Source organism: Lissotriton vulgaris, chromosome 7 (assembly GCF_964263255.1).
Source record: "Lissotriton vulgaris chromosome 7, aLisVul1.2, whole genome shotgun sequence".
Lineage (NCBI taxonomy): Eukaryota > Metazoa > Chordata > Amphibia > Caudata > Salamandridae > Lissotriton > Lissotriton vulgaris.
The window spans coordinates 148,248,530-148,261,515 of record NC_141695.1 but is presented as its reverse complement, the minus strand read 5'-3'; the positions used below and the strand labels follow the sequence as shown (position 1 = coordinate 148,261,515).

General features: G+C 46.4%; 1 long non-coding RNA gene across 1 annotated transcript; it reads left to right on the top strand.

Moving 5' to 3' along the window:
- The first annotated feature begins 3,950 nt into the window (after window positions 1-3,950).
- On the top strand, window positions 3,951-5,878 carry LOC147701027 (uncharacterized). The gene is made up of 6 exons (XR_015297426.1): window positions 3,951-4,036; window positions 4,132-4,244; window positions 4,453-4,545; window positions 4,704-4,785; window positions 5,238-5,340; window positions 5,731-5,878. It is a non-coding gene; the product is annotated as an uncharacterized LOC147701027 (long non-coding RNA).
- Window positions 5,879-12,986: the final 7,108 nt, after the last annotated feature.

Below are 12,986 nucleotides of genomic sequence, written 5' to 3'. Positions count from 1 at the left end.
TCAGCTTGCATCTGCCTGATCCAGCCCACTGGAGGCTGGAGCGGCAAGGCTCGGAAAAGGTATAGAATCTGGGGCAGAACCGTCATCTTGACCGCAGCAATCCTGCCGAGCCAGGACAACAGGCCTTTGCTCCAGCGGCCTAGCTCCTCCTTGATTTTCTTGCTAAGAGAGGCGTAATTGGCTGTTACCATCGCTGGCAACGTCGGCGCCAGTAGAATCCCCAGGTATGGCACCAGGGATGATGACCACTGCATGGGAAAGAGCCGCTGGAGGTCCCGTCTAGTATCCGCGGCCAGGGACACATCTAGAGCCACCAACTTGCCCATGTTCATTTTAAAACCGGCCACTCGTGAAAAAGCGTCCAGCTCATGAATACAGGCGGGAAGGGCCCTCCTGGGATCGTCCAGGGTCAGCAGGACATCATCCGCATAAAGCCCTGCCCGTGTGGACATACTGCCCCATCTTGATCCCGATCGCATCCGGGTTTTGGCGGATCCTCTGGGCAAACGGCTCCATGTAAAGAGCAAAGAGGAGTGGGGAAAGCAGGCACCCCTGCCTAGTGCCCTGTTCGATTGGAAAGCTACAGGAGCTGCACCTGTTGACTCTCACCGTCGCCGAAGGGTACTTGTAGCAATTGAAGACCATCGAGCAGAATTTGTCACAGATGCCCAGTTTCCTGAACACCTGCTCGAGATAAGGCCAGTGAACCCTGTCGAAAGCTTTCTCAGTATCCACCGCCAGCAGCATCCGCTCGCCCGGGATCCGCGAAGCCTTCTCCAAAATGTGCGCCACTCGTTTAGTATTGTCGACAGTTTGTCTACCAGGCAAAAAGCCAGCTTGGTCGGCCTCAACCAGACCCAGGAGGTGCAGGGCCAGCCTGGACGCCAGGATCCCCGTGTACAATTTGAGGTCGACATTCAGGAGAGAGATGGGCCTGTATGAGCCGCATAGGGCCCGGTCCTTCCCAGGTTTCGGGATCACTGAGACCATTGCTCTCAAGAGGTCTGGCGGGATGGCTCCCGATTCGGAAAAAGAGTTAAACAGCCGGGCGAGGATAGGGGCCACAACCGGGCAGAAGGTTTTATAAAACAGGGACGTGTAACCGTCCGGGCCCGGAGCTTTCCCGTGCTCGAGTCTGGCTATCACGGAGATCACCTCCTCCACGTGGATGTCACGCTCGAGGTATTCCGCCTGAGCGGGGTCCAGCGCCGGAAGGGTCACGGACTCCAGATATTCTGTGGCATCCCGCGCAAAGGGGGCTCTCCCGCGTATAGCGCTTCATAGAAACTACAAAAAGTTTCCGCAACCGCAGCATCACCAGAAACCGCCACCCCGTCAGCACCCAATAGTTCCTTCACTACATTACGCTGGTGTGCGATACGAAGCCTATTTGCCAAGAGTTTGCCACACCTATCCCCCCCTGTGTAGAATGCATGTTTCAGACGCAACGCTGCGTATTCCGCCCTGTCCATGTCCAGTGCCGACAGGAGCTTCCTGGCAGCCTTCAACTGCCTCCACACCCTCTGGGCTCCCGTATGGCGGTGGACCTGCTCCAGTTCCAGGACCTGGGAAGTCAGCTCCTCCCTCTTACGCTGCCGCTCTCTATTTTCTGCCGAGGAGATGGAGATGAACTCCCCCCTGAGAACCGCCTTCAGCGCCGCCCACTGTGTCGCCAGTGAAGTGTCCGAGTTATCGTTGTGTGCCTGGTATTCCCGGATCGCCTCCTCAATATGCTTCACAACCGTCTTTTTGTGCAGAAGGGTGTCCCTAAGGCGCCACACCCCCGAGAGGGGGAGGTTGTCGGCCACGCAAACGTGCCCACGACCGGCGCATGATCAGACAGTGATAGGACCCCAATGTCCACTGCCGTAGCAGCGGCACGCATCGGTCCACTAACCAAAAAGTAGTCCAACCATGCGTAGGTCCGGTGCCCATGCGAGTAACAGGAATAGTCCCTATTCGTAGGGTGGAGGGTGCGCCAAAGATCATGCAATTCCATGTCAGTGATTCGGGCCTTCCCAGCCTGGGAAAGTTCCCCAGTCTGCGGGAATCGCTGCGCTGATCTATCTAGTGCAGAATCAAAGACTATGTTTAAATAACCCCCTAGTATGACATGACGATCAGGGGAGGCAGTCACGTCCACCAACACCGAGCCTAGAAAGCGTTCCTGGTGGTCATTTGGGCTATATAAGGAGCCAATGGTGAACGACTTGTCCCCCAGGCGGAGGCGGTATGCCAAAAGCCTCCCCTTCTGTTCCGCAAATTTGTACAACACCTCCCCCCTGAAGGAGCTCGATAGCAGAATAGCCACCCCTGCGGTCTTGGACATAGCAGAGGAGAAAAACTGAGTTGGAAACTTGGCAGAGCGCATTCTGTGACAATCACGGTACAATAAATGGGTTTCCTGTAGGAGGCATATGTCAGCTTGTTTCCCCTCCAGCAGAGATAAAATCGCTCTGCGCTTCACAGGGTTATTCAGACACTTAACATTAAGGGTCACCACCTTCAGGGACGACATACCCCCCAGGGTCCGGAGACGCTATGCCGCGGGCAGGCAATAAGCGGGGGAGGGGCGCAGGGCAGCAGCGCAGGATAAGCAAAATAGGACAAAGCGTTAACATATGAAATACTGGACAGTTCCTTCCCAGCCCCTGAACAACTCCCAACCCCACCCCAAACTAACCAGTGGCAACTAGCCAAATTCCTACTCATACACAAACAACCCATTGTCCCAGTCAAGTCCCAAAACGGACAAGTCTGCAGAAAGTACCAAAAGTGGACGTCCGGCCACTCGTTCTCCCCGCCCTCCCCCGGCCCTCCCTCCGACCCCCAAACCTGGCACCGAAGAAGCTATGTCCATCTCCCCCCGGAGTGAGTCTACGCCGTCAAGGCCACGCTGTTCGTGGCGGCCGAGTCCCTGGCCGCTTCTCTCAAAGCGCTGGCCATGTCCGCTCTAATGGTGGGCGAGTCAGGTCGTAAGGGCGGCGAAAAAATCAGAAAGAAAAGAGAAGTGTTTTGGATTTTTTCGATGGGAACTTTCAAAAAAGGATTGAATGCTGAGATCCCATGGGAGAACGCCATTACTTAAGACTGTGACAAGTTATAGCATAAGACCTTCATTATGATTTCTGTGAAAACTGACTTCCTTGCCTGTTAGGACTATTATCCCCTACCTTGTATAGGTCACACTTAGTATTCAGATACCACCTTTTATACCAATACCAGGACTGCTTTATGAAATAATTCCCCAAAAATACCACACTTCTGTTTTTCATCCATAGATCTAAAATATATATACCAATATATAGGCAATAAATATTCTTGATATACGCTATCCAACTAATATGTATATCTACTTAACACCAAGGACCACTGGTATTTAATGTAACTGTAAATTGACATTTCCTACAATTAGAAATTGGATGTCTCAATTTACCCCCACTTTGTGCCACCTATCATCCACTTATCTACTTGGATGCCTTTATTTACCATCACACTATACCTCTTACTAAATATCAGTTTTAATGCGAATATATTCTTCAAATAAATATACGAAGGATCTAGTCACAAAGTAAAAACATCCTGAATATAGCGGGACCTCGTCCTAAATATCAGATTAAATGCGTTATTTTTCATTGGCTGCCATATGGTTGCCTTTCAGGGTATACCTTGGTACAGTATTTTAAAATATACTGCCTATGCGCATCTAACCTATTGCCTTGGTTAAAAGTCACCGTAACCGTTCCAGTCTTTTAACTTGGTTGCTACAACAATACTCAACCACCTTCAACTTTCAACGCCATGTTTGAAAGGTATTCATCTCCACAACATAGCGAATAAGTTGGGTCCGCCCTCTCTTTCCACTACACCTTTCTAGTGGTTAGCAGTTCGCGCCCTTTTTTGAACTACAAAAGAGCTGTCATTTTCAAGAGAGCCACTTTCTACCCCCGTTTTCGTTCACTGGCGAGGCTGTTCCCGCTATCCTGGGTTCGGAGCTGCACCATCCTGCAGTCCACGCATCCGGCTACACAGAAAGGTAAGAGTTAAACCCTCGGTAGTCGTTTAGATACTCTAAATACTACGTGAGGCGTTTTTCTACTAAAACCCTTCTCCTTTCGGTTGTTATTTTAGAGATCACCACGCATACGGAACCACGTTTTCTTCTGATCAGCCAATATAATCACCGGTTTTAAAACGGTAGAACAGCACTATCTTGCTGCTGGAATTTGGTCATTCATTTTAAGGTAATGACTCTGGCATATCGTTTACAAGTGGTAGAGTAACGTTGTGGAAATAAATACGCAGAATGTTTTTTCTGACACACGTTCACTGTGCCATATATTAAAATATAACCCCTGGGGCCATTTACGCTTGCCCATATACCACGCTACGCTATGAAATACATTAGCATGTCTGTCTAATCCCCGACCATTCTTTTTGTATGTATTTCAGCCTACTTACTGCTCGTGGCATTTTTAACCTGTCAATACATCTATAAATCAGTGTGAATTACAATCGGAATACCTGGGAATCGTATATATAAAGGTAATCCTCATACCTGTTACCATTTTATCTCCAAGAGCACATTTGTGACTGTTGGTAATAACCCGCCCATACAGGAATGTAATATAGGACCTTAAATAGTTATTAGATCCTAGTATTTACCCTAGATATGTTTTTTTCCCCTGTATATCCTTCTACAGTGATGGCCACTAGCTGGACGCTATCATGAAGCCTAATAGCTGGATACAATAACCTGCAGTATTTGAGCTGTCAGCGCAATAGGTAACATCCCTTCGTTTTCTTCTTTCCACCCCCCTTTTTACCTATCCACCTATTCAGATATCTTTCTAGGTAAAGAATGTCTATAACGTGCTAAGCCCTATTTTTAGATCTATCTACAGTATAAAACGATCTTTATCCCGTATAGACCATTGTTCTATGACTCGCCGCGATATATGATCTTTTTCAGTTTAGCATATAAACAAATCCTTCCCTTATGACATGAATTCACAGCAAGAGTATTTTTTTTAAGAATCATTAATACTGGCTCCTAAGGCAACAGAAATAACAAATATATTTCCTTGCCCATCATGTTTTCTCGAGTATCTTATCATTTTCCTCAGAAGACTCTTTTATGAACTGATCTTTTATTTTATTGTGTTCAAAAAATATACCCCCAACTTACAAACATTAGACTGATGTTATACAAAATATTGATTTTGTATTTAAAATAGGTGCTAGCCCCATCAAGTGGGTTTGAGTTCTTCTATCTTTTTATCAACTCTAAGGAAGTTATCATCGATTTACCTCCACCATATGATGCAATATATGCAGAATGTAAGTTGTCTTGATATCAATGTATTTTCAATGAAGACCATGACAATATCCCTCCGGATCATTTTAAGCACGTTAATCCGGGTTAAGAACCTATTTATAAATATGAGCGAAGACAAATATCTGTTTTTTGTATGAGTAAGGTAACCTACAATACTGATCAGTTTTTTTCTGTCTAGCTAAGTACTGCACTGACCTTATATATATCTGTCTATCATATGACCTTAAGTGACTAATGTTTTGTGTCTGGACCTGCTAGGTAGAGTTAGAGTTGTTAAGAATGACGTAATTTCCAACTGATAAATAAGTAAATAGATAGATATATATAAAGAATATGTTATGGAATAAATGTAATGTTGTTTATAATATGTTTTTTATAAATATTCTTTTCAGAGGTTCACCAACGACTCCTGAAGAAGGCAGTTCCCCTACTGCCGAAACGCGCGTCGAGTCCCTTTGTACTAAATTCCCATTATTTGCACTATTACTATGATATATTTGGTTTTTATTGAATATGTTTGATATATGTTGTCAAGAAGTGTTTATGTCACATTTTTATTGTATCATATAGTTTGACCTATGTGTTTGAGTCTCTATATGATTTTTATCTATTGCTAATTAAATATATTGTTTTTACGTATACATTTGTTTTTTGACAATTCTTTCTCTCCACTGGTCCTTGCCTTCATAGTCACTTATTTTATGGATGGCCTAGGATTTTTTACTTATGTTGGGCGAGTCAGGTCGTCCAGCGCTCGCCGCCGATCTCCTCCTCGCTGACCGCCGCCGTCCTCCTCTATCCGAACGCCTCCAGGTTGGTGTTGCTCCATCCTCTTCTGTGGCCGTGAGACCCAAGACACCGCAGACATCCTGCAAGGAACGTAGCTGGTGCAGTACCCCGTTCCAACGGAATATCAAACGAAAGGGATGCCCCCAGGAGTACGGTGTCTCGTGCTCTCGCAGGAAATCGGTTGCAATCTTGAAGGACCTACGCTTCTGTAGTGTGATAGTAGACAGGTCCTGATACAGAGCCACAGGTTGTTCTCGAAATGTCAATGGCTGTTTCCTGCGAGCCTCGGACATGATGCGCTTCTTCACCGGGAAGTCAGGGAGGGAGGCCAAGATGTCCGGCGGAGGTGCCGCCGACTGTCGCTGTCGGCCGACTCTGTGGGCCCTGTCGATGCGGATCGGGAAGTCCGCGGGCTCTCCCAGAATCTCCCAGAACAAGTCCTGCAGATAGCCCATCAGGTCTGTCCCCTCATCTGCGGACGGCACACCCCGTACTCGTATGTTATTCCTCCTCGACCTGTTCTCCAGGTCCTCGTTGTGGGCTTGGAGTTCAACATGTTGCTCCCAGAGACGGAGAACGTCCTGTTGCAAATGGACAATCTCGTCGTCCCGACGTTGGGCCGCCGCCTCCACCGTCTCCATCCGTTCGCCGAGGCCCTCCACCTCCCTGCGGACCTCGCGTACTTCACTGGCCACCTCCTGCTTCAGCGTCTGGAAGTCAGCCTTAAGCGAGCTGAACAGTTCCTCCATGAAGGAGCTCGTGACAGGGGGCTCACCCCCGGTTGGGTCCGCAGCAGCCCGGGAAGAGCTCGGAGACGGTTGCGCCCTGTCTCGCTGTTGCTGGGCTCTGCTAAGCATGTCCGGCAGGGTGCGGTCCCCTTTCCTCGATCCTCGGTTTACCGACATTCGTGCCCCGTGAGCTGCCGCACTCAACTGAGTCAGGAACATGGGCTCTGGCCACCAGCAGTAGGCCCCGGCCTCGATGAGTCTCTAGCGTTCGGCAGAGCGCCGCCAGGGGGAACACCCGCTGTAGTAGGGGCACCAGGGCCCTGCGCCACAGATGACAAAATGGCGGGCCAGTCCGGTCGCAGAGGGCCGCTCGTTGCCCAGCCAAAGTTTCAACGTAGGCCCCCGCAGGGGCAACCTGGGCTGCCGCGTCCCGCAGGAAAGAAGAGCTATGCAAGGGTAGAGGTGCAGGAGACGACCCCAGGCGACACTGGAGGAGGGCTGCGTCACCGTCGCCGTGAAGACAAGATGGCGGCCGGGCGGGGCCAGGAGGGGCCGGGCGGGGCCGGGCAGATCGTCCAGGCCCGGCGATGCCACCAAGGCCACGCTAAGAGTCAGGTACACAGAGGAAAGTTCTATCCAGGGCCGTCCAGCCAGAGAGGAGAAACAGTAGACCTGGCTCCTGGTCCTAAGCACTGTCGCCAACTGGCGACGGGCCGGGGCCCGCACAACGTGGGAGGCCACCACCGCAAGTCCAAGCACCATCACGATCACATAGCAGGGTCCACACTCAGCGATGTCTCGCGGCAGTTATCCCTCTGACGATCCCATTCGGGTACTGGGGCGAGCTCAACTCCAGATCACTAGACATCAGCACCAGGCCCCAGCCGAGGATCCTGGACAGCGCCCCGCTCCGCCTCCAAGGCGCACCACCGTCCGGCTATCGGTCTCCAAGCATGCTTCCGCCAGAGCGATCGGGGCCAAAGTAGCATCAATGTGTGCCCCAGGGTCTCCGCCGCCCGTCCCTCAGCCGCTGAGCTTCAGCGGGGGGAGAGAAGCTGAGGGAAAAGGGCTCGGGCCTAGTCGGGTCGGAGGAGCTGCGGGAAGAAGCGTCCGCTCACCCCGCCATCTTGGCCACGCCCCTGGAGCGTTTATTTTAACCTGCGCTAATTCCAGGCTCCTCACATCTTATCGACTATCGAGATTTTATTTACAGGGCAACATCATATTGTGTATTTTACTTATTGCTGAACCCAAACAGAGCATTTCTATTACTCTAAAGACCTAATTGCAAAGCGGTCTTACAAAAAATGGCTCCATGTTTTAACCTGTGTTACGTTTCAGGATCCTCATATTTTATCAACTAACGAATTATGAAGAGGGGCTAAATTCCTAGTGCCCTAAGCCAGAACGTATAACCACAAAGTGTGCAGACATTATTCTACACCATCCCGATTAACATGTCTCCAAAACCCTAGGATCGGTTTGGCATGCAGCCGGATAATACAGCGCCATCTTGGAACATCTAAGGTATAATCGGAAATGTTCCACACATTTTTACATTGTTCGTGGGCAAGTAATCTGAGATTTTTGGCATTCAAAAACAGAAAAAATTATTAGAAAAATAACTAAAGACGCACAATTCATGTCAGAGGCGTTGGTTACTCGAAGCGGCATAATCTCCCACATTAATTAGCCTGATCTCCCTATTACATAGCAATATTGTTAAGGCCCCGCGTAGAATGGTAACAGCACGAGTACCCCAGTCCAACTTACTAGTACTTTAGATATCAGCCGGCTCCATGGCGTGGCATCCTCCGTAATTGCATACAAACGTACGCTCTATAGATGCCATTTTATAGGACTTCAGTAAGTAGGTACTGCCATACACCTAGTTTTAGACCGTATCGGGGGCCGATTTATAAAGTAGTGGCGCCATGTTTAAATGGCTATGTTGTAATGGAATTGTATCTGCAAAATCACTATTTCAACTTATTTAACTGATAATTTACCGCAATTTTTATTTATTTAAATTTGTAATGAAAATAGCAGCATGTTTTTAGTTTTTGTTAACCAAATATTATATGTCGCAGATTTTTGCTATTTTAATTTTCTTCTTTTCTTACTTATTCTTTCAGACAGATAGTTAAATTTATAATGAACTTATATTTACCAATTCAGAAACTATGAAGTCCTACGTACTACTCCCTTCTTTTCCGAGATTAAGGTGGAACTCGAATCTCCATACCGTAACACAGATTATTCCATTTTATAATGTCCACTTTAACTCTAAACACACCCCACATTTACAGTTATCACATAGTTGTAATACATCTCAACACAAGAGACGAGGTAAGGTCGGAGGCCAATCTAATTTGACCAAGACTCCTCCTAATATACATATTGGTAGTCAATTTAGACAATTATTAATGCCTTATAATCTGGTTCGCCTAACATACTGAACTCAGATAATAACTTATGTATAACATCAAGAATACTCGTTTCTAGACTATATGCAGTAATTCAAATCCTTCCCAAGGATTAAAAAAGTCATTAATCAGATACAGCTTAGCACCATTGAGTACATGTCCATCATTACAGTGTGAATACAAGCTTGTCACAACACTCGCGTGTAACCTCAAGACTACTCCTTTCTAAACTGAATGCAGTAATTCAAATGCATCCCAAAAATTAAAAAGTCATTATTTAGATACAGCTGAGCATTACTGAATACAAGTCCATCATTGCAATATGAACACACGTTTGTCATAACACATTCTTTGGCTCTTTAGAATATTGACATCTACTATCTGTTTTTACAAGAAATAATGTAATTCATTACATGTGTTGAGCCCCAAGGATGTAGTTCTCAATCGACAGATCCATCCAGCCTCTGCCTTTCTTAGCGTTAGCTCACGATCCCCACCCCTGGGTGGCATTTCCATATGTTCGAATGCATGAAACCAGATATTTCTTTCCAAGGGATGACTTTTTTGTATATGAGATGCCACAGGGTATTTTTCATCATTATTTCTAATTGCCCTGATGTGTTCCTGCATTCTGATTTTCAAGCATCTAATGCTGCTTCCTATGTAGATCTTATTGCATGCACATCCCAATAAATAGACTGTATAGGTGGTGTTACAGTTAATAAAAGTCCTGATGAAATATTCTCTTTCAGTATTGTACTTGAATTTCGTTTTTTTTTGTTCACACCAACTTGGCATGTCACACATGAACCGCAAACATAAAAACCAGAAGTTTTTTTAGTTAACCATGAAATTCCACTTATCTCTTTTTTCTGTTCCCTGACATAGCTAGGACAAATAATTTTTTGGAGGTTTTCTCCCCTCCTATACACAACCCTAGGTTTCTCAGATACCGTACCTAATGGCATTTGGCCAGAGGCAATCAGATACCAATTTTTTCCTAGGATATTATATACATGGTTGCTATGTACATTATATTCTGTTATAAACAGAACCTCATCTTTCTTGTTGTTCATATTCCTGCTATGTTTGTCAGGGTGGGTCTGTAGTGTGGATTTAAGATCCACTTTCATTGCCCTCGATTCCGCTTTCTCTAAACACTCTTTGGTGTATCCTCTTTTTTTAAAATCATTTTTCATGGATTTGTTATGTTTTTTTAAATATGGCTCTTCTCTACAATTGCAAAGGGCCCTTATCATCTCCCCATATGGTATAGCACTTATTGTGCCCTTGGGATGTGCACTTTCAGCATGTGAGACACTGTAACATGCTGTTACTTTTTTGAAAATGTCACTGTGGATCTTATTATTCCTTACATATAATGTTAGATCCAAAAAGTCAATGGTTTCACCTGAGTAATTCATAGTCATCTTCACATTAAATCTATTTTGATTTAAGTACTCATGGTAGGAGAGTAGTTCAGTTACTCCTCCATTCCACATTATTAGCACATCATCTATGTATCTACCATAGAAAAAGATGTTATTAGTCCACTGTTGGGACCCATGCCCCCAGGCATGCTCTGTCTTGTACAAACCCATAAACAGGTTTGCATAAGACGGAACAAACCTGGATCCCATGGCTGTCCCTTGTCTTTGCAGAAACCAGTCTCCATTGTGCAGAAAAGCATTCATTTCAAGGATCATTCTTGTCATTTCTAACAGCATAAGCGTGTGTTCAAGATTGCTAGCATCACACTTTTATAACAAGTATTTTAATGCATCTAGCCCACAATCAGTTTTTCAGCTTCCGGAAACCCACCATGCACCACGCACCAAACAGATCCCCAACACTGCTGAAGCAAAGTCACCGAAGACCAGGTAACCATAACCCTCGCCCGCAGCCCACCCACCGACCCCACCGACGCCGACAACGACTCCCGCAACCTCAGACAATAGATCAATGACTGCGCTAACACCCTCGCCCCAATCAAGAAAACCTCCAACAGACACACCAGCAAGAAAGCCAGCTGGTACACTGAAGACATCCAGGCCTTCAAGCAAACCTGCCATAAGCTAGAGAAGAAATGGCACCGTGAACAGACACCGGACAGCTACGCAGCCCACAAGAACGCCACCCGCAGACACCATCACCTCATCAGATCTGCCAAAAGAGCCTCCTTCACAGACCGCCTAGACAACAACACACACAACAGCAAAGAGCTTTTCAACTTCGTCAAAGAAATCTCCAACCCCAGCTCCAACACCAACGACATCCCACCATTGCAAGATTTGTGCGACTCCCTTGCCACCTTCTTCCACCACAAGATCGCAGACATCCACGACAGCCTAAACGTCACAACCACCCCGATATCCACTGAGACGGCCACAATCCACACAGGCCCCCTGCTCTCCAGTTCATATGTTAGTAATTATCTAGCAGGCATGCGACTTTGATCCGTCTAAATTCTCAAAAATAGAATTTCGGAAGAACACCCAATATTATTTCTATGTTAAGGTGTTTGTTGTCTCTAATGCCTTACCGTCCTAGAACAGACACTCTAGTCTGTCATTATCACTAATTGTGGGGGGTTCATGAATTTTCAACTCGGCGCAACCAAAGAAATGTCAGCCCTGTTTAGGACCATACATAAACCCACAGATGTACCAAAAATAATAAGTGAAAAATCGTGTGGCGGAGAGGAAGGCACCTCACGGGCGAACACCCTCGGGGCAATCTGGTCAGATGTTTACCAGAATCTTGGCCCCTTTCTCATCATAGGCAGCCGTTCCTATTCCAGAATTTTGGTGAGTTAGTGAGAAAAAAGAAAAGAGAGAAGGTGCATACCAAGGAGATTTAGAGCGTGACTCCTCGGACAAACACAACAGAGTGAAGGATAAAATCAACACCCACACCACTCAAACTACTTTTATTCATGAATCGGGTGTGCGAAGTTGAAATAAAAAGGAGGGTAGCTTAAAGTTGCATACCACTACCTGTGACCAACATGTTTCACTGCCCAGAAACCTTTATGGCAGATTCATCAAGGTCAATACTCTGTTACTGCACCCACTTCCAACATCCTTTGAACGGGAAGCCTTATTCAGCTATGCTCCCTCGTACCAGCTGAACACTGGGTACTTCTCCAAACAGTCGGCATCCCAGGATATAACGCTGGATATAACGCCCCAGTTCCTCTTATGTACGGTTGATGTGACAACCGACTGTGTCACATCAACCGTACCATGAGGTGCCTTCCTCTCCGCCACACATTTTTTCACTTATTATTTTTGGTACATCTGTGGGTTTATGTATGGTCCTAAACAGGGCTGACATTTCTTTGGTTGCGCCGAGTTGAAAGTTCATGAACCCCCCACAATTAGTGATAATGACAGACTAGAGTGTCTGTTCTAGGACGGTAAGGCATTAGAGACAACAAACACCTTAACATAGAAATAATATTGGGTGTTCTTCCGAAATTCTATTTTTGAGAATTTAGACGGATCAAAGTCGCATGCCTGCTAGATAATTACTAACATATGTCCCGGGTTTTGGGAATTTTTCGATTGTATTTGATGAGTGGAGGGCCCTTCCCATTAATACCCGTAATATTCCCTCTAAGCTCCTCTTGTTATTGAACCCCTGCTCTCCAGGACAAACATAAACGAAGACGACACCATTAAAATCATGAACACAATCCACTCC